Genomic DNA, 19,915 nt, shown 5'->3' with positions numbered 1-19,915 from the left:
CTCAGTGGATAGAGTGTTGGCCTGTGGACTGAAGGGTCCCAGGTTCAATTCCGGTCAAGGGCATATACCTGGGTTGCGGGCACATCCCCAGTAGGAGATGTGCAGGAGGCAGCTGATCGATGTTTCTCTCTCATCGATGTTTCTAACTCTCTATCTTTCTCCCTTCCTCTCTGTAAAAAATCAATAATATATTTATGTGTCTATAGTTGATATTAAAATAAACTCTTGCTGAACCTGGTTTGGCTCAGTGGATAGAGTGTTGGCCTGTGGACTGAAGGGTCCCAGGTTCAATTCCGGTCAAGGGCATGTACCTGGGTTGCGGGCACATCCCCAGTAGGAGATGTGCAGGAGGCAGCTGATCGATGTTTCTCTCTCATCGATGTTTCTAACTCTCTATCTTTCTCCCTTCCTCTCTGTAAAAAATCAATAAAATATATTTAAAAAAATAAATAAACTCTTGCTTTTGAATGCATAAAATTCAAATAAGCTATAAAATATTTAATGGTCTTAAGGTCAGAGAGCAAGAATAACTGGTTTCCTCAGGTAATTGTTAATAACAAGGTTAAATCATATCATGGAGGAGGAAGAGAGTTAAAGATAAGAGGATCTGATCAAACTATGGTTAATAGTTAAGAATTGTTTATAGAACATAATATACAAAGGTAGAAAAGAGTACCTAAATTTTAAATTCTACAAGCCACAATAACAATAGAGTATGTCATTGTATCATTATTTTTAATAATGCTTAGATGAACAAATTAGAATGATAAATACTTTCAAAGAAATAAAAGGCAGAATAATACTATAATCTTCTAAACTGGAGTAACCTTGAAGTGATTTATAAGATCATATGCTATGAACTGATACATTTCTATAATGTAAATATTTAATGGCAACACATTCTTTACTGCACCTTCAAAAGTACAAGTGTTTATTCCATTGTGGTTCAGAGTAGTGGGTTAAAGAGGAAGTCTCTTTAGCTTGCAATTTTTGGCTATTGCATTAAACTAGCATCCATAGCATTCTTGTGCCTGCTTTACACATATACGAAAAGAACTGCTCTTTCCGCTTGAGGAAAAGGACTCAATTATTACTATATATATTCTCCTGAATCCAAGGGATCAGCAGTCTTTAACAACCCATTCAGTGGACTTAGAAAAAAAAATGCAAAAGCTCTAAGTTATTCAATACAGCTTGGCAGCACACAAAAGCCCTTAGAGCAGTGGTTCTCAACCTTCCTAATGCTGCGACCCTTTAATACAGTTCCTCATGTTGTGGTGACCCTCCCAAAATAAAATTATTTTCGTTGCTACTTCATAACTGTAATTTTGCTACTGTTATGAATCATAATGTAAATATCTGATATGCAGGATGTATTTTCATTGTTACAAATTGAACAAATTAAAACATAGTGATTAATCACAAAAACAATATGTAATTATATATGTGTTTTCTAATGGTCTTAGGCGACCCCTGTGAAAGGGTCGTTCGACCCCCAAAGGGTCACAACCCACAGGTTGAGAACAGCTGACTTAGAGCAAGTGATAAAGGATCAGATGTCTCTCTCAAATCTTACCTGGTTTACTCTTCTTAAAAATCCAACCCTTGCTGTCTACCATGCAGATCTGTTGGCCACTGGGTGAAATCCAGACTGAGTAGTTGATCATGATAACTCCAACATGTCATGGACAGCAGCGTCTCTCAGATTCCCACAAGCCAACTGCTTGAAACGAACCTGCAACAAACAAGGTATTCCTTCATTTTAATGGGAAGATAGTGGACTATGCCCTAGGTCCAGAAGGCATCACTACTTAATCAATAAAGGAATAGTAAAGAAATGTGTGAGGGGCCATAAATGCCTCTGAAGATGCTGATAAACATTAAAGCCGGAAGGCTGAAGTTTATTTCCCATAAAAGGCGCTTTCTCTTCAGCACATGCTCCTCTTCGTGTGATTATGGATCTACTTGAGCTCTCAGTATACATAAACATTATTGATATTAAAGCTCACACATTTTATAGTGTGTGCCCTTTCTCCTTCCTGTAGGTGACCACTAGGAGCACTCAGAGGATTTTTGACTCTATTCATAATCATCTCAAGGTACCTAGGCAATGAGGTTCAACAGGGCAATACCCAGAGGAAAATTAGCATCTAGAACCGTGGCCAGCAAACCACGGCTCGCGAGCCACATGCGGCTCTTTAGCCCCTTCAGTGTGACCACGAAGTTTCAATCGCACTGTGCATGCGCACCTGCATGTGGTATTTTGTGGAAGAGCCACACTCAAGGGGCCACAGTTTGCTGACCACTGATCTAGAAGAAAATCCATACGAAGGTCTAGATCCAGGACAGTTTCCTTAGTGAGCGCTGACACTGCAGTCAATGTCAACATTCCTGGTATAAAGATTGCAATGTCTCTGAAGGAGACAGGGCCTGAGGAACTCCTTTGGGGGTCCACGTGAGGTGCTGCAAACTCGGCAGCAACCATTATCTATATCAAAACACAGACTATGAGACTGTGACCGATGTGAGCATGTTATAGCCTAGTCTGGACACTAGAGCCCAGGAAAGCAATTAGATAATTAATTTTGGTGCAACCTACCACATATCTAATTGTTCAACTATTTATTTTTATATGAATAAATATGGTGTTCAACCCTTGTAAGCATTTTTAACTTCCATTCAAGGAGAAAAACGCCATGCACCATTCACAGCTCTTAATTGCACTCATACCTGCCACACAAATAATTCTGTTCAATAGAAATTTACAAAGATACTAATGAACAGATTTGCTTCTTGGTTCTTGTAGGATAACCTTTAATAACTATTAGAATTTTTTAGCTACTACAACTATATTTAGTTCTACATATACAAACATTTATTGTTATTATTTTCTAAATAGTGGGAAGGAAGTGGCTGAGAGCTGTGCTGAGTCTACATGTGAGTGGTTGTGCTGTAGATTCATGGGCACAGGTGCAAAGACAGATTCTAACAAGCCACAAACTGGTATATCCTCATGCACCTGTGACTAGAGATTCACATATTCACAGGGGTTATGTGGAGACTTGGTTAAAAGATATCGCAGTAAGATATCCTATTGTGCCATTGCAGCAAGAATGGCAAGGGCTGAAGTCCAGCACACACCTCAGACTAAAATACAACACTACAAAATAAGTCCTTAAAGAAAAAAAGACACATATACCGGGACACAAAATGACTATTCTGCAATTCAAAACAGGAGTGTCATTTTGGTGTTATTACTGACACACATAAATACACACACACACACACACACACACACACAATTTTCTAATTTATTGATCCAATTTCCAGAAGTTGACTAAAATTTAGTTTAACAAGTACAAGATTTCTTTGTACAGCAAAAGAAATCCTGTATTTGTTAAACTAAACTTCAGTCAACTTCTGGATGCAAAATGTTCCTTTTCATGCCAAAAATTACTTCTTTTCTTCGTTAAGGATATTCTGAAAGGTATCAAATCAATCCCTTTATAAAACAAATATGTTTCCATGAGTGATAACACTTTTGGTCTCTTTGCTACCATGCAGGATATTTTAAGAAGTTATACATTGGTCAACCAAATGATATTGAAGTGTTTATAAACATAATCTCCAAGCTACCAAACTTACTATAAAGTGAGGAATTTTTTAAAGCTACTTGCTTTGGAAGTACCCACTCTATTGCACTGGTATGAAACTTTATTCTAATAACAATTTCCAGAACAAAAAAATACTTAAAATAATTTTTTCCAGTTCTTCTCCTCAAATATACTAGTAATCAAACAAAACATACAGAAAATGCTTTTGGAAATACTCCTAGAAATTAAGTGATTTTCACTAAAATTAATGTGGTTTTGAAGTGGTTTCATTTTCTTCTATTTTCTCATCTTATATTTTCTGAGTCTCTCCTTAATACTGGATGACTAGTCCAAAGTCAAGATCTTAGTGGGTAACACTAAGATCTTAGTGGGTAACATAGAAACCCACATATGAAACCTACATGTTCATGTTGACCAATGTAACCCAATCAATTTAATAAATAAAATTTTAAAAATACAAAATAAATGCTATTCTTATTTTTGAGAAACTTGTATTCTTTTAAAAATGAATGTTTAATAAATGCATTTGATTGTATGTAAATTATACTTCAATAATTTTAATAAATTTTTGACAATATTCAAAGTGATGCTAGAAGGGGCAAGTTATTCAGAACCTATTGATAAAACACTGTTGTATATGAATTTTAAACAAAACACGACCAAAATAAAAACTGAAAGAAGGAGAAGAAATTCAAACATTCACAAACTGATTTTTTTGTTTCTTGGTCTGGCCTTAAGTGCTCTGTAACTGAGTTATGGTCTTATTTGCCTTCCTTTATGCACACTGTTACTATCCTTTTAGTTATCTTGGTGCTTTGAAAAAGCTTTACAAAGGGTCCCTTCAGCACTTAGGCATTCATTTCATAGGTTATTGATTTGTCCTTGTTGATATGTTGTTCTTTAAACTGTATCTGGGGCATGTGCTTCATCTTCCCCCTGGAGGCATGTTGCATAGCCCTCTGGGTAGATGATGTCACTGGAATTGCTCAACATTCTGTGAGCTCAGTGCATTTGTTAAATGACTGGTTGGTATATTTTGCAACCTTTATATCTAACTCACTCATTTGCCTGTATATATGTCAAAAATGTAAACATTAACAATGTAGTAATAGGTAGGTTATCAATGAGGCTTTCTTTCTTAGAATTTTCATATCTGTCCCCTTATATTAGTGACTAGAGGCCCAATGCATGAATTCATGCATGGGTGGGGTCCCTCTGGGTGGTCTGCAAGGATTGGACCGAAACCCATAGTCCAATGCTGCCTGCAGCTCCTACTTGCTGCTCCCACTCATCCCGGCCCCACTGTGCCTGCCTTGGGCTCACGCCCAATGAGTCCCAATTGGGAGAGGCTTGTGCTGCTGCAGCAGAGCTCACCAGCCATGATCCCTGCATCTGGCGCCCTCCCAAGGGGAGTGGCCTGCAGGATCCGGTTGAAACCGGCTCTCCAATATCCCCTGAGGGGTCCTTGATTGTGAGAGGCACAGGCCAGGCTGAGGGACCCCACTGGTGCATGATTGGGCCAGGGAGGAACCACAGGAGGGCTCCACGGCATGTCCGATCCATCTCGCTCAGTCCTGAGGGGTCCATGATTGTGAGAGGCACAGGCCAGGCTGAGGGACCCCACTGGTGCATGATTGGGCCAGGGAGGAACCACAGGAGGGCTCCACGGCATGTCCGATCCATCTCGCTCAGTCCTGATCAGCCGGACCCCAGCAGCAAGCTAACCTACTGGTTGGAGCATCTGCCCCCTGGTGATCAGTGCACATCATAGCTACTGGCAACCAGTTGACATCTGCCCCCTGGTGGTCAGTGTATGTCATAGGGAGCAGTTGAGCAGCCTTAGCATCACATTAGCATATTACACTTTGATTGGTTGGTTGGTTTTTCTGCCATTTGGTCTATTTGCATATTACCCTTTTATTATATAGGATATTGGAAAAGGGAAGGTGCCACCATTTTTCAGTCATTTCTAAATTCCTATTTTTCTTCAATTAATCAGACATAAAAGTCATAGGTTATTTCCTAGATGACCTAGGCCAGGGTCATCAACAAAAAATGATGGTACCACTATGTGGCAATTGCTATTTATTTCATATACAGTTTCTCATTTAATTTTCTCAAAAAAACCATGAAAAGTATGTATTTTTAATAATTTCCATTGTATAGTAATGAAAATAGGATCAGAGAGTTTAAGTTACTTGCCCAAGGGCATTTTGCCTTTGGATAATGGGACTGGGACATATGTGTAATTAATTGATAGTGTGGTACTGTCAATTAATTCTAAGTTCTTACAAATTGAATTTGAGCCCTTTGGTCAACCTACAGATGAAAATCTGAATCTCAGGAAAATTACGTAACTTACCAGAGGTATTAAGATCATAGTAGGGTCTGGATGAATACCTTACCCCTGATGCTTCTTTCTTCCATACCACTCTCTTACCCATCTTACTTGGAGTGGTATGTCTAAACAACTATAGATTTCCAATTCACTTGATTTTAAAGAACCCTGTTTTGGGTAGTTTTATTTTAAAAGGAGATACCAAAGCCAACAAACAAAATAACAGAGGATTTCTGGTAATCAATTTTAAATGAGCTTAATTTTCTGAAAGCAACAGATGGCATCTTTCTATCTTATAAGCTATTTTTCTAATAAGAAAACATAGACCAACACAAAAATAGACTGTGTGCATAGATAGTGACAAAGCCTATGATTAGATTAAAATATAAATAATGCATTGGTGTTTTTCTGATGCTCCATTATTAGCAATTGCAAACTTGAAATAATCTTCCAAAATATTCATTTAACATTTTTAGTTCAGAAAACCAGCAGGAGACTACTTAAGTGACACAAAACAAAATCTGGGGCAATTCTATCAATATTTGAGAACCCACGGTCTGATACGCAAATGATTCTTTTTTTTTCCATCTTCGTTCAAATATGCCAAATTCTGATTTTGATTATGACCTAGAAACTTTGTCAATTAAAATAGGCCATATCCCCATTCACATTTTCTTAAAATGAGGGGAATACAATTAGTCAGTTCCCAGATTTTCTACAAATGAAACTAGTCTCACATCCTTTCTTCTTCCTTTCCTGTTTTAACCATTCTCCTTTTCTTTTTTTTCTTTCCTCCATTATATTCTTCCATTGTCTTCTCTTCCTTCCTTATTTCCATCCTTCCTTCATCTCTTCTTTTTCTTCATTTTTGCCTTTTCATTTTAACAAACTTTTAAATGTCTATTAAGTTCTCTATAATGTTCTGGGTTCTGAGGAAAAGGCAAGCACAGAAACTCAGCTCATAGTCGAGAAGGGTGAACAGAGAAGTAAGCCAAAATAATATGGAAGCGGGTTACGGATGCAGCCTGCATAGAGTCCTTCAGAATATGTCAGCCCTGAGAGTAAAATAGTTCATAATTCAACTCTGGATTGGCCTGGCCAAGTTAGAACTTTGAAGGGATTAAGCAAAAACAACAACAATACAAATTAAAAAAACCTCACAGACACACACAACAGTACTCTGATTACCAGAGGGGAAAAGAGGGAAGGGGGTAGGAGAGATTACAGGGAGGATAATTGGTGATGGAAGGAGACTTGACTTGGGGTGGTGAACACACAACACAATATAAGGTTGATGCATTATAGAATTATATACCTGAAACCTATATAACTTTATTAACCAGTATCAGGCCAATAAAGTCAATTAAAAAATAAATCTCTATATATAAAAGCCCAGCGACTGGAACAGCAGAATGACCAGAACAACCGGTGGCTATAATGCACACTGTGGCAGCCAACCAGCCTGATCTGGGCCCCGCAGCCCCTCCGCTCACTGGCCCGGCCCAATGGGGCCCCATTGGGGCGGGCTTACTGGACCCCCTGGTCCCCACCTGTGCATGAATTCGTGCGCTGGGCCTCTAGTAATAAATAATCATCACCAAGAAGCTCTTACATACCTCATATATCTTGAGTTTTCTACGGTTTAGAAGGGGATCCTTTAAATCTTAAAGCTCACAAAATAATGTCTCAGGGTCAGCCATGTCACTTACGTGTGAATACAGCTTGGTTGACTACAAGCAGGAGGGAAAGGGCCAACAAGTTACCTGAGGAAAGCAGGCTCAGCCCAAGGGCTTTACAAACAACATTTTAAACCCGCTTTTTGCCAGACGGAACACCTTCATGAACTCATTTTGGTCCTCATCCACTAGTATGCTATCTCGCTTTATAACTATTAAGGAGCCACTGCCTGCTACTGTCCAGAGATCAGTCCCATTCCTCCACCTTTTGGAAATATTCATGGTGGGTAAAAACGCTTCAAGAAATCTTTCTATCATTCCCAAGTGTAAGTCATATTACTTGAGTTTAGGTCACATGCAAGTCCCCCCTAATTCCTGAGCTGCAGTAGAAAGAAGGCTTTCCCTTCCCTTTAAAGATTATTACCATGTTAATAAGACAACATGCAAACTCCTTTCTGATCTCCCAATAAAACTCCGTTCTGATCTCTCAGTAACGTTCAAGAACCACTCTTTGTGTCATTTTTATTTTTATTGGGAGATCAGAATGGAGTTTGCATGTTGTATTATTAGGGAGGGGGGGAGGCCCTCTGGACTAGATAATCAAAAGCACCAAAGAGTGTGGTTAATAATGTGGATTCTTGGGCCCCATACCAGAACTAACAAATCCCTATTTTTGGAGTGAGATTGGGAATCCTGCAGATAGTTGTTCACTAGGTTATACTTAGACTCAGTAACGTTCAAGAACCACTCTTCTTAACACTTTCTCACAAATTTTAATTTATAACATTTATTTCTCTTTTAATTTCAAACACAATAGCCTGTTTTTAAAACTGATTCTTCTATTTTTAGCGTACATTGAGAAATTCCCTTTAATAACCAATGTTTCCCCTTCAAACATTTAACTACTTATTTTAATGTTCAATAATTACATGGTCTTTACCACTCTTAACTGAACGCGGCATTAATTTTTTTGATCCCTTAAGAGAATCTCTAAGGTTACTGAGAAACAATAGGAACAACTGGAAATATTGCAAATGGCACAGGTTAGTCATAATGAGAAAGGAGGACTCAGTGTAAGGGAGCAATGAATGGTAAAGGAGTAGTGAAGGGAGTATGGTGGCCATCATGACTTCCATTTCCCGAAGAAGGAACTTAAGGTCTGTTCACACTGCCTGAGTTTGACAGAAATTACTCTCCTGCGGGGATGCAGTTAGCATATGTGAGAGGGGTGATTGTATTAGGGTGTTTCAGGAGTTGGAGAGCATTCTAGAGAAAAGGGGTAAGAAATGAGTATTTGGCAAGTAGCCACAATAAATTACCATGACCTGCTGAAGGCTTTACATACAGGTTCTCATTTCATCTTCACAACAAACCTGAGAGACAGATGTTCTTACTCCCGGTGGCTGACTGAGAAGACCTAGGGTCAGGAAAGGTAAGGAGCTTGCCTCGGGTCACAGAGCTACTATCTCACTCCTTTGTGGACTATAATGAACAACAGAAACCGATGAACAAAAACAGGTCTAGAGCCAGAGAAGCATTGATCAGCTGCTCAAACCTCAGAGGGAAGGTAGGGGAGGTGGGGGTCAAGGGGAGAGATCAACCAAAGGACTTGTATGCATGCCTTCTATTTCTAATGCTTCCATTCCACTAACCACTATTCCACTTTATTCCAAAATCAGGTACATAGAGGTACTATATAAGAGAGACAATGCAATGTTGTTTGTTTTACTTTGCTTTGACTGACCAGAAACAAACACACGCCTCTGATTTTTATCTTTATTGGGAGATCAGAATGGAGTTTGCATGTTGTATTATTAACATAGCAATAATCTTTAAAGGAAAGGGAAAGCCTTCTTTCTACTGCAGTTCAGGAATTGGTGGGGGAGGGGGGCTTCCATGTGACCTAAATTCAAGTAATATGACTTACACCTGGAAATGACAAAGATTTAGCTATGCATATAGAAAGTAAGGCTCATACCAGCACTAGCTGAAGCCCCAGGTTTTCCTGCAGTCTGACCTAGTTTATATTTCCAGCACCTTGGCTCCCAAGCTTCCTTGTTCTTGTCTATGTGCCTGTTTTGTGAGAGCTGAATCTCCCTCAGTTAAATTCATTTTCTGCTTAAGAAAACCAGAGTCATTTTCCAAAAACTAAAAATCCTGACAGAGAAATTTGCTTATTAAAAATGATAGAATAGCCCTAACTAGTTTGGCTCAGTGGACAGAGCGTCAGCCTGCAGACTCAAGGGTCCCAGGTTCGATTCTGGTCAAGGGCATGTACCCTGGTTGCAGGCACATCACCAGTAGGGGGTGTGCAGGAAGCATCTGATCGATGTTTCTCTCTCATCGATGTTTCTAACTCTCAATTCCTCTCTGAAAAAAATCAATAACATATATTTTTTTAAAAAGATAGAATATCTACTAGGATCCAACAGGGGACTGACCCAACGTAGCATGGCATGTATCTAAGAGAACAAGAAAAATGAAAGAAAAGCAGAAAAACAAAAGCAAAATTTGAATAGAGAAACTGTGGCTAAAGTTATGATGCAACTAGTAAAGTTACCAATAAGATGTAAAATCTTTATTTAGTTAGGTTCCAATTGGATTTTTTAGCAAATGTTTTAATTGTGCTATGTATTAAAGTTTTTAAGGAGAATGTTGAGAATAATTTCCAGATACGATGGTCTAGCTAGAGCAACTTTACAATAAAGACATATTAAATTCACCCGGCCTGTGTGGCTCAGCAGTGGAGAGTTGACCCAAGAACCAAGAGGTCATAGTTCGATTCCCAGTCAGGGCACATGCCGGGGTTGTGGGCTTGATCCCCAGTCGGGGTACATGCAGGAGGCAGCCAATCGGTGATGTTCCTTTCTCATGGATGTTTCTATCTCTCTCTCTCTCTCCATTTCTCTCTCTTTAAAAATCAATAAAAACATTTAAAAAAAAAAGATATATTAGATTGGAAGTGGTTTGCTTCATACACACATACTTTTAAACCCTTTAAAATGGGAGCACTTATTACAAAGTATCAGGTGACCTGATGGGAACCTGGCTAACACTTTTCTAGTCTGGAGCAAGCAGTCAGCAGCACAAAGGCCAAGCGGACCCCAGCGTGCATGTGGTCGTGCCCAATCTGACCGCTGCTTTCCCAAGTCCTGCTTTTCATGGCTTTTTTTAGAACACATACTAGAATTTCTTTGTAATATGTTATTTTATTTTCTACCATACCCAGGACATATTCAGCAGACATATAACTATTGGAATAATAATAATAATAATAATAATAATAATAAACCTGGGTGTTTTGAAATGAAAATAAAGTCCATTACCAATCATTCAATCATTCAAAAAATATTTACTGCATTATTACTGTGTCCCAGGTACTATGAAAGGTTCTAAGTGAAAAGGATAGATAAAACACTGACTGTCCTAGACCTCACAGAACTTACCGAGTTCACATAATCAGTAAACATCCTTATTGGGTTTATATAATTTATACAAATGTGGTTATACTTAGTAGTCTGCCCTAGTTCTGGGTTCCTCAAGGCTCACAGTAATTTGGTATAAAAATTGTGAAAAGTAAGCTGTCAAATTGTCTCAAGATTAAATAAAATGTTTTTGTTTTGTTTTGTTTTTTTACTGACTCATGGCAAATGATAGCTAAAAAATAATCCAAAAGCCCAAAAAGAGGTTATTTAAAAAAATTGATTTGAGAGAGAGAAACATCAATTTGTTGTACCACTTCTTTATGCATTTATTGGTTACTTCTTATAGTATGTGCCTTGACTGGGGATCGAACCCACAACCATGGCATATCAGGGCTATGCTCTAACCAAATGAGCTACGCACCCAGGGCCAAAAGGTCATTAATTCATTAACTTCTTAGCACATTCAACAACTATTCATGATCAGTACTATTTTCTGACTTCTGTTTCATACAACAGGATACCAAGACAAACAAGATACTCAATTTCTTGAAGTTTACTTTCCATTGGAAGAAGGCTGATGGTAAAAATAAGATCACTTTGGAGAGTGATATTAAAACAAACATAAAATATAGTAACATTAGCAAAACACAGGACTGGGGAAGCACTGGATAGATGGGTGCTGAGGGAACCCTGACTGATGAGTGTTTGTGTGAGAGATGTTCACCTAGGTATTGTCTATGACAATAACTGTTAGAGCACACCAAATGCCATTGAATTAAGTAACTGGCATTGGCCTTACCCTGCCACCCAAAACAACTATAAAAGTGTTAAAAACGAGGCACTAAATGGACAGTGGGTGACTGATATTTGCAAGAAACAAAATACACTGAGGTGAGCCTCTGATCATCCCACAATTGCCTGGCTTTCAGGCTGGGGACATCTTCCTGGAAAAGAGAAGGGAGATGGAGATCTGAGGGGGCAGCTATGGGAGCTCAGATATTAGTGGCTGGGATGTACAGCGAAGGTACTGGAGAAGAGATCATGCACAGAGGAAGGGTCCCTCTACACTGGTGGAGGTTTGTCTTAATCTCTTAAGAAATAAGAAAATATTTTGATTGAATAATAAAGAAAATATGCCACATCAGAATGTGTGGGAGCAGCTAAATCAATGATAAAAAAATATACTGATAATTTAAAAATCTTGTATTCTAAAACAAAATTCTCATGTCAAATATTTAAGTTTTGACCCTATAAAACTAGAATATAGTCAAATTAAGCCTGAATCAAAAGTAAATAAAAATAAAGGCAAGATTTAATGAAACAGAAACAGATAATAATAACAAAACCAAAACTACCAAAGTTGCTTCTTTGAAAAAATAAAGTGGATAAATAAAATATAATAAAAACAGAGAGAAAATGGAAATTATAAATATCTTCAGTAGAAAATAGATGTCATCACAAATCTTAAAGGCATTAAAAGAATAATAAAGGGACACTGTGAATGACTCTATGATAATAATTTGATAATTTAGATTAAATGGACAGATTCTTATAAAACACATTTGTAAATTCCTCAATACCACAACTAATAAAATTGATTATATTTAATAAAGACAGTGAATTCATAATTATATACAATGACCCAGAAAGTAAACTTCAAATTCAGATAGTTTTACTAGTGAGCCCTATCAAACATTAAGGAATTTCAGTCTTTCAGAAATTCTTCTAAAAACTCAAAAAGAAACAAACACTTCCCAATATATTTTATGAATTCAAAATAAACCTGTTCTGGTATCAAACTTAATAAAGATATAAGAGAAAAATTACAGACTAATCTCCTTCATGAATGTAGAGCAAATATCATTAACAAAATATCAACAAATCAAATCTAACCACATGTAAAAAAGGACACTACAGTATGACTAGGTGGGGTTTATTTCTAGAAAGCAAGTTTAGTTTAACAATCGAATGTAATTTACCATGTAGTCATCACAGTTATTGCAGAAAAGAAAATAATTTAACACCAATTTATGATACAACAAAAAAACAAACAAAAACATTCCCCTACCAAAAAAAAAAAAATACAAAAAAACCCACACACACACAAAAACAAAAACAAAACTTTGTCCTGGCCAGTATGACTCCGTTGGTTGGAGGTATGTCCCATACACCAAAAGGTGGCAGATTCCATCCCCAGTCAGGGCATAACGCAGCTTTCAGGTTCAATCAGCCTCAGGACATGGGCAGCAACCAATCAGTCTCTCTCTCTCTCTCTCTCTCTCTCTCTCATGTCCTAAGGTCAGTATTAAAAAGACAAAATAACAACAGAAAAACTTTGAGCAAATTGGTAATAGAAGGTAATTTCACCAGTTGCTATAGGGCACTACAGAAACCTACATATGACATTATACTTAACTAGAGGCCCAGTGCACGAAACTCATGCAAGAGTAGGCCTTCTTTCCCCTGGCTGCTAGCACTAGCTTCCCTCTGGCACCCAGGACCAGGGCTACCATCGCAGCCCCAGCTTCATCTGGAAGGTTGTCCAGGAGGACATCTGGTCTAATTAGCATATTACCCTTTTATTATTATAGATGGTGAAAGACTGTTTTGCTCCTAAAATCAGAAACACACACACACACACAAAGATGTTAGCTGCCGCCACTTCCATTCAATATTGTAATGTAAGTTCTTGCCAGTTCAATAAAGCAAGAAATAAAAGAGATCCATATTGGGAAGGAAGAGATAAAACTGTCTTTATTTGAAGATAACAATAAAAGTACTAGAAATGAATAATATGTGAGTTTAACAAAGTTGCTGAATATAAGAACTACATACAAACATTAATTGTAATTCTATATTCTAGCAACAAAATATTAAGGATCAAAATTTACAAATAAAAACCTCAATGCTATTTATAGTATTATAAAATTACATGAAATAGGTGGGAATATATTTTGTACAAAAGATCTGCAATACTTATGCACTGAAAACAACAAAACATTGCTGAGAAAAATTAAAGATGGCCTAAAAAAAAGTAGACATATACAGTGTTCATGAGTCAGAAAACTAATTTTTGTTAATTATCAATTTCCCCTGAATTAATCTATGCATGTATTAGTCTATACATTCATTCCTAACTTAAGCAGAATTTTTAAAGGAATTACAAATTGATTCTAAAATCCATATGAAATTTCAAAGAACCTAGAATAGCCTCCCTAAAAACTGGAAATTAAGAACAAAGATGAAAGATTGATGTTACCTTAATTTAAGACTTATTAAAAAGCCATATTTATCAAGTTATCAAGTGTGGTTTGGTGCCTAGACTTACAGGTAGATTCAATAAAAAAAAAAAAATGGTCTAAAATAGACCCATATGGATAGATAATTGATTTTCAACAAAAGTACAAAGACAATTGAATGAAGAAAGGATAGTCCTTCTGGAACAATTGGATATTTTTATATACACAAAAATTTTTTTTAAGGAAAAGAGTTTTTATCTCTAGTCATGCCATATAATATAGAAAGTTCACTTAAGGATATACAATTAAAGCTATAAAACTTCTTGTAAAAGTATAGGAGGAAATATATCTTTGGGTTAGGAGAAGATTTCTTAGATATTATAGCATAAATATGATTCATTAAAAATTGGTAAATTAGATTTCATCAAAATTTAAAACTTTATGCTCCACGAATCATGCTGCTAAAAGAATAAAAAAGCAGGCCACGAACTGAGGGAACTATTTGCAAAGTACAGGACTTGTATCTAGAATATAAAAAGAACTCTCAAATTACTATGTAGCTGTTAAAAGGAAAGAACTCTTACCATTTGCAACAGCATGGGAATGGAGAGGGTTCTGCTAAGTGAAATAAGCCAGTCAGAGAAAGGTAAGTATCACATGATCTCATTCACATGTGGAATGTAATGAACAAAATAAACTGATAACCAAAATAGATCCAGAGACATAGAAGCATGGAACGGACTGATGAATTTCAGAGGAAGGCAGGAGATGGGTGTATGTGTGTGGAGTGATTAACTGGGGAACTTATGTGCATATATGCATTACCCATGGACACAGACAATAGTGTGGTGAAAGCCTGGGGGTGGGGCGGGGTCAATGAGAAAATAAAACAAAGGGGATGTACTTTCAACAATAAAGATAAATTTTCAAAAATTGAATCATAAGAAAACAATTCAACTAAAAATAGAATTGATACTCACTAAAGAAGCTATTGATGGCAAACCAGCTTATGAAACAATGTTCAACATCAATTAGTCTTTAGGTAAAAGCAAATAAAGCAAACTTGAAAGCTTTTGCACAGCAAAAAAACCCATTAGCAACAATAAAAACATGAACTTAAGATACACTTTACTCCCATTAGATTAGATAAAATAAAAAAAGTGTTGGCAACTGTATGGAGAAACTCAAACTCCTAAGCAATGCTGCTCGAAATGTAAAATGGTACAAGTATTTTCTTTACAACGTCACTGAGGGATAATTGACAAAGTTGTAAGAAAGTTAAAATGCACAACTTGATGATTTGATATAGGTATGCATTGTGACAGGATTTCCCCCATCAAGTTAACTAACACCAATCATCACATCACATATTTTACTTTTTTCTGTGAGTGTAAGAACTGTTAAGTTCTACTTTCTTAGCAAATCTCAAATATACAATACAGTGTAGTCAACCGCAGTCACCATGTTAATAATTAGATCCTCAGGTCTTCTTCATCTTATAACTGAAAGTTTGTACCCTTTTTCCAACCTCTTCTTATTTTCCCTACTCTCCAGCTTTTGCCAATAGTGAAAAGCAGTTTGAAGTTTCTTAAAAACTATTGATCTAGTCATTCGACTACTCATATTTTTATCCAAAAGAAACGAAACATATGTTCATGCAAAGACTTGCACACAGCTGCTCAGAGCAGACGTTTTTGGTTTTAGCCAACAGCTGGGAACTGCTTAAATGTCCATCAACAAACAAAGGAGTAAATAGTGTTATCCCCATATAACTGAATTCTACTATGCAATAAAAAGAAATGAACTTTCATATTATAACACATTGATGAACTAGAAAATAACTATGTTGAATGAAGAAAGTCAAACTCCCCACCCTAAAAAAGTACAAGCTCTTTGAATCCATTTATATGAAATTATGAAAAATAAAAATTCACACTAATTATAGTTACAGAAAGAAGTTCAATGTTTGCCTGGTGTTGGGGAGAGGGGAGTAAGAAGGAGAAATTTTAAAAAAAATGTAATACAATGTGTATGTTTGTTAGCTTGTCTGCGGTGATAGTGTCATGCGGGATCCTGAACCATAAAAAAAAGTGTCCACTTTAAATATGTGCAGTTTATTATATGTAAACTAGAGGCCCGGTGCATGAAATTCATGCATGGGGGGTGGGGCGGGGGGCTCTCCTCAGCCCAGCCTGCACCCTCTCCAATCCGGTACCCCTTGGGGGATGTCCAACTGCTGGTTTAGGCCTGATCCTGAGGGAGATGGACATCCCTCTCCCCCCTGCCAGCCTGGTTGCCCCATGCACCCTGCTGCTCAGTCATTTGGTCATCCCTCACTAACAGCCCTGCTGGCCTGGTCGCCCCACGCAGCATGGTTGTTCAGTCATTTGGTCATCTCCCACTGCCCCCACTGCTGGCCTGGTCGCCCATGCAGCCTGCTGTTCAGTCATTTGGTCGTCCCCCACTGCCCCCCCCCCCTGCTGGCCTGGTCGCCCCACGCAGCCTGTTCAGTTGTCTGTTTGGTCATCTGTTCAATTGTGATGGCCCCTGGTTCTTTATATATATAGATGCCAGGTGGATGAAAATTTGTGAACTGGGGGGGAGGGAGGGTCCCTCAGCCTGGCCTGCCCCCTCTCACAGTCCTGGAGCCCTCAAGGGATGTCTGAGGGGAGCGGGCCTAAGCCACAGTCTGACCTCCCTCTGTGGGAGGTGACCGGGCTGATCAGGGGAAGGAGCCACCCCATCACCCCACCCCTGATGCCACTGCAGCTACAGGCCCCTGTGGCTGCCTGCCCTCAGACCTCACAGCTGACATGGCTTTGTCCAGAAGCACATCTGGGAGGACGGTCGGCTGTCCCTTCTAATTAGCATATTATGCTTTTATTATTATAGACTATACTTAAAGAAAACTAATTAAAAAACAGATGGGATAAATATGAAATTTCATCTGATAAGCTCTTTGAGATTAATTTCTTCTATCAGTAGTAATTGATAAAGAAACTTGTCTCAAATAGGTTCAGCAAGAAAATTTTCTTGAGCAGAGAAATTCTCATCCTCCCAGGAAGAAATGTATAATCCTGATAAAATGCTTAAGCAATTTCTAATACACTTTAAAATAGAAGGTCTCTTCTGAGATGAAGTAGCCCCTCATTGGCTGTGAGTCAGGTGACTAATGTTCAACTGGTTATCCTTTTTTCTTGTAGCCAGGCCCCAGTGACTAGCTAATCAATCATTTTACTTTAACAGTATTTTTTACTGAGAAAGAATATTTTTTACTTGGCCAGCTTACTCTCTTCACTTGCAGATTTTTAAATATGACTGTGACATAGGCTTTTAACAAATTTGCCTAAATTTTTATTTTTATTTTTTATTCTTGTGAATCATGTAAATAAAAAGGAGAAGCGGGGGGAGGAGGTGGGAGAGAGGGGAAAAGAGGGTGGTCCAAGGGAATGGGAAAATTAGTGGAAATTGAATGAAATTTTGAGCAACAAATAGAATTTTAACATAAAAAATTAAAGTGGATGATTAAGGATCTGATTTTTAAATGAATGGTAACCTGCAGAGTAGCTGAGTAAGAAGATTACAAGGATAAATTTATTAACATGCATAGAGGACTGTGCAATATTAAATTATTTTATTTTGATTAAGGGGCTTTGTAGTATTTACAAAATTATTAGGTTGGTTTAAATAAATCTCTCTTCCTTCTAACAAAGACATTTCTGCCTTTACACAAGAAAGAGTGCAATTAGCAAGGTTTTGAGAAAACTTTAATAGTTTTGTTAACATGTGCAAATGTGAAATAAGCTCACAAGTAGTTGTTTCCATTTGAAATAATCACTTACATTACTCTACCCCTCTCTCCTCTCCCCGCATCCTCCTCCCCCACTTCACCCCCAGGAGATTGCATGGTGGAAGAAATCACCTTGTGTCTTTACACTTAATCAGAGCTCTGCTGTGTCAGGAAAAGAGAAAAACCTGACCTTCTTGCTTTTAATGACCCAAAGGGAGTTATCTATTACATTAAATGCCATGACAACTCACAAAATATAAAGGATTTAAGGCAGAGACAATATCTCATCCCAGCTTTTCATACAAACTGATTAATAGTCTAGGAACCAACAAAATACCAACAGAATAATCCTGACACCTCTTCCAAAGACTGATGAAGAAACTATGCTGAATGAAAGTTTAATCACGATTTCCTATCGCACAGCCAGGTTCCTAAGAAGATCACATAATTACAAGTGAGAGAATTCATATCCTCGGCTAATACATAATTATATCTAGAAGCGTAACTACTAAACTAGGAAATTGAATCACTTCAAGAGGATGCTTTTCACACACAAAATAGGTACATAGTTAACAAGAGGGACTCTGGGCTTCCGTTTACACATTTAAAATCATAGGTACAATTTGAGAAAATCTGAAAAGCCCAGTAAAAGGGTTTTGGTACTTGGTGGAAGAATAATTCAGTTGATAAGATGGTATAGAATGCCTTGTGAAGGAAGCTTTTGTTAAGCTTCCACTCTAAAGGGATCATTAAAATGTTGGGAATAGTTGAAAATATTCATGTTTTAAAAGAATGATTCAAAATCCAGAAGTTGCACATGTAAAGATTAGAAGAAAGTGAAACCTGTCAGTCATGGCCATCATCATCTCTAAGGCAGCCCGTTCTGAAATTGGTGCTCTCAGACACACCTTCAAACATGTCTATCTCAAATTCTGTTTTGAAGAAAGTTGCTTCTCAAGTTGAAACTTTTAAATAAAATCAGTGTTAAGTAATAAATGCTTTCCCTAATGCAAAGTGAGAACTAGGAGAACGTAAGGTGTGCCGATGAATATTAACTAGAAGTCCTATTCATAGTGCCAGTCAGCTGGATGGTGCTGCATGTGCCTGGGAGTGGCTCTTGTATGAAAAGAGCCTTACGATGTGGTTAGACAGATAAGGAGCTGAACATCTTGGGAACTTCAGACATTACGACCAGTGAGAAATGACTTTTAATCTTGCTAAGTCCTATGTAAGATGAGCACAAAATCACACACTTGAAGGCAGCTAGATCCCTGGTTACAATGAACAAAAAGTTGATCACCAAATCCTCAAATCTCCCAACTTGAAATTCAAAACAAAGTTTCAGAATTCAGAGTGTCATTGAATTTTAGAACAGGAGAGAGACCTAACCACACATTCTTTATGACCGTCACGAAGCTGAGTTCTGCAGCCCATTGCTCTTTGGCTGTGTCATGCTACTTCACATTCAAAATCGGTATTTATAAATCTCAGGAGAAATCACTGGTAAAGCATAAAACATGAAAAAAAATAAAAGAATAGAATGCTTTATGATATTCTAGTAATCCCCAAACAACCAGGGGCAACACTATCAGAGACAGATCAATAGAGACATACCCTTGGTCCGATGTAGTGTGACTTTTCATAGAACAAACATTTATGTCCTAAATTTGTTCCCTGTGTTTCACATATTTCTGGATAGCTGTTTATTTTATTTATTTTATTTTTGTAAGGAATGTGCACTATTTTTATCATTTCAAAACATTACACGGGGTAGGGGCAAAAATAAATTTACAGTAGCTCATATGGAAAATAATACAATAATTAATATGTAAT

The 19,915-nt window shown here is 37.5% G+C and overlaps 1 protein-coding gene across 1 annotated transcript in view; it reads right to left on the bottom strand.

The window, feature by feature from the left end:
- LINGO2 (leucine rich repeat and Ig domain containing 2) overlaps nucleotides 1–19,915 on the bottom strand; it is a 740,823-nt gene that overhangs the window by 303,017 nt on the left and 417,891 nt on the right. The window contains exon 5 of the mRNA XM_006767047.2: nucleotides 1,577–1,735. The gene's annotated coding sequence lies outside the window, so the exon portion shown is untranslated. The remainder of the gene's footprint in view (nucleotides 1–1,576; nucleotides 1,736–19,915) is intronic.

The sequence above is a fragment of the Myotis davidii genome, unplaced genomic scaffold, assembly GCF_000327345.1.
Source record: "Myotis davidii unplaced genomic scaffold, ASM32734v1 scaffold1359, whole genome shotgun sequence".
Classification (NCBI taxonomy): Eukaryota; Metazoa; Chordata; class Mammalia; order Chiroptera; family Vespertilionidae; genus Myotis; species Myotis davidii.
The sequence above is the reverse complement of the archived record's forward strand: the minus strand, read 5'-3'. Positions and strand labels throughout refer to the sequence as shown.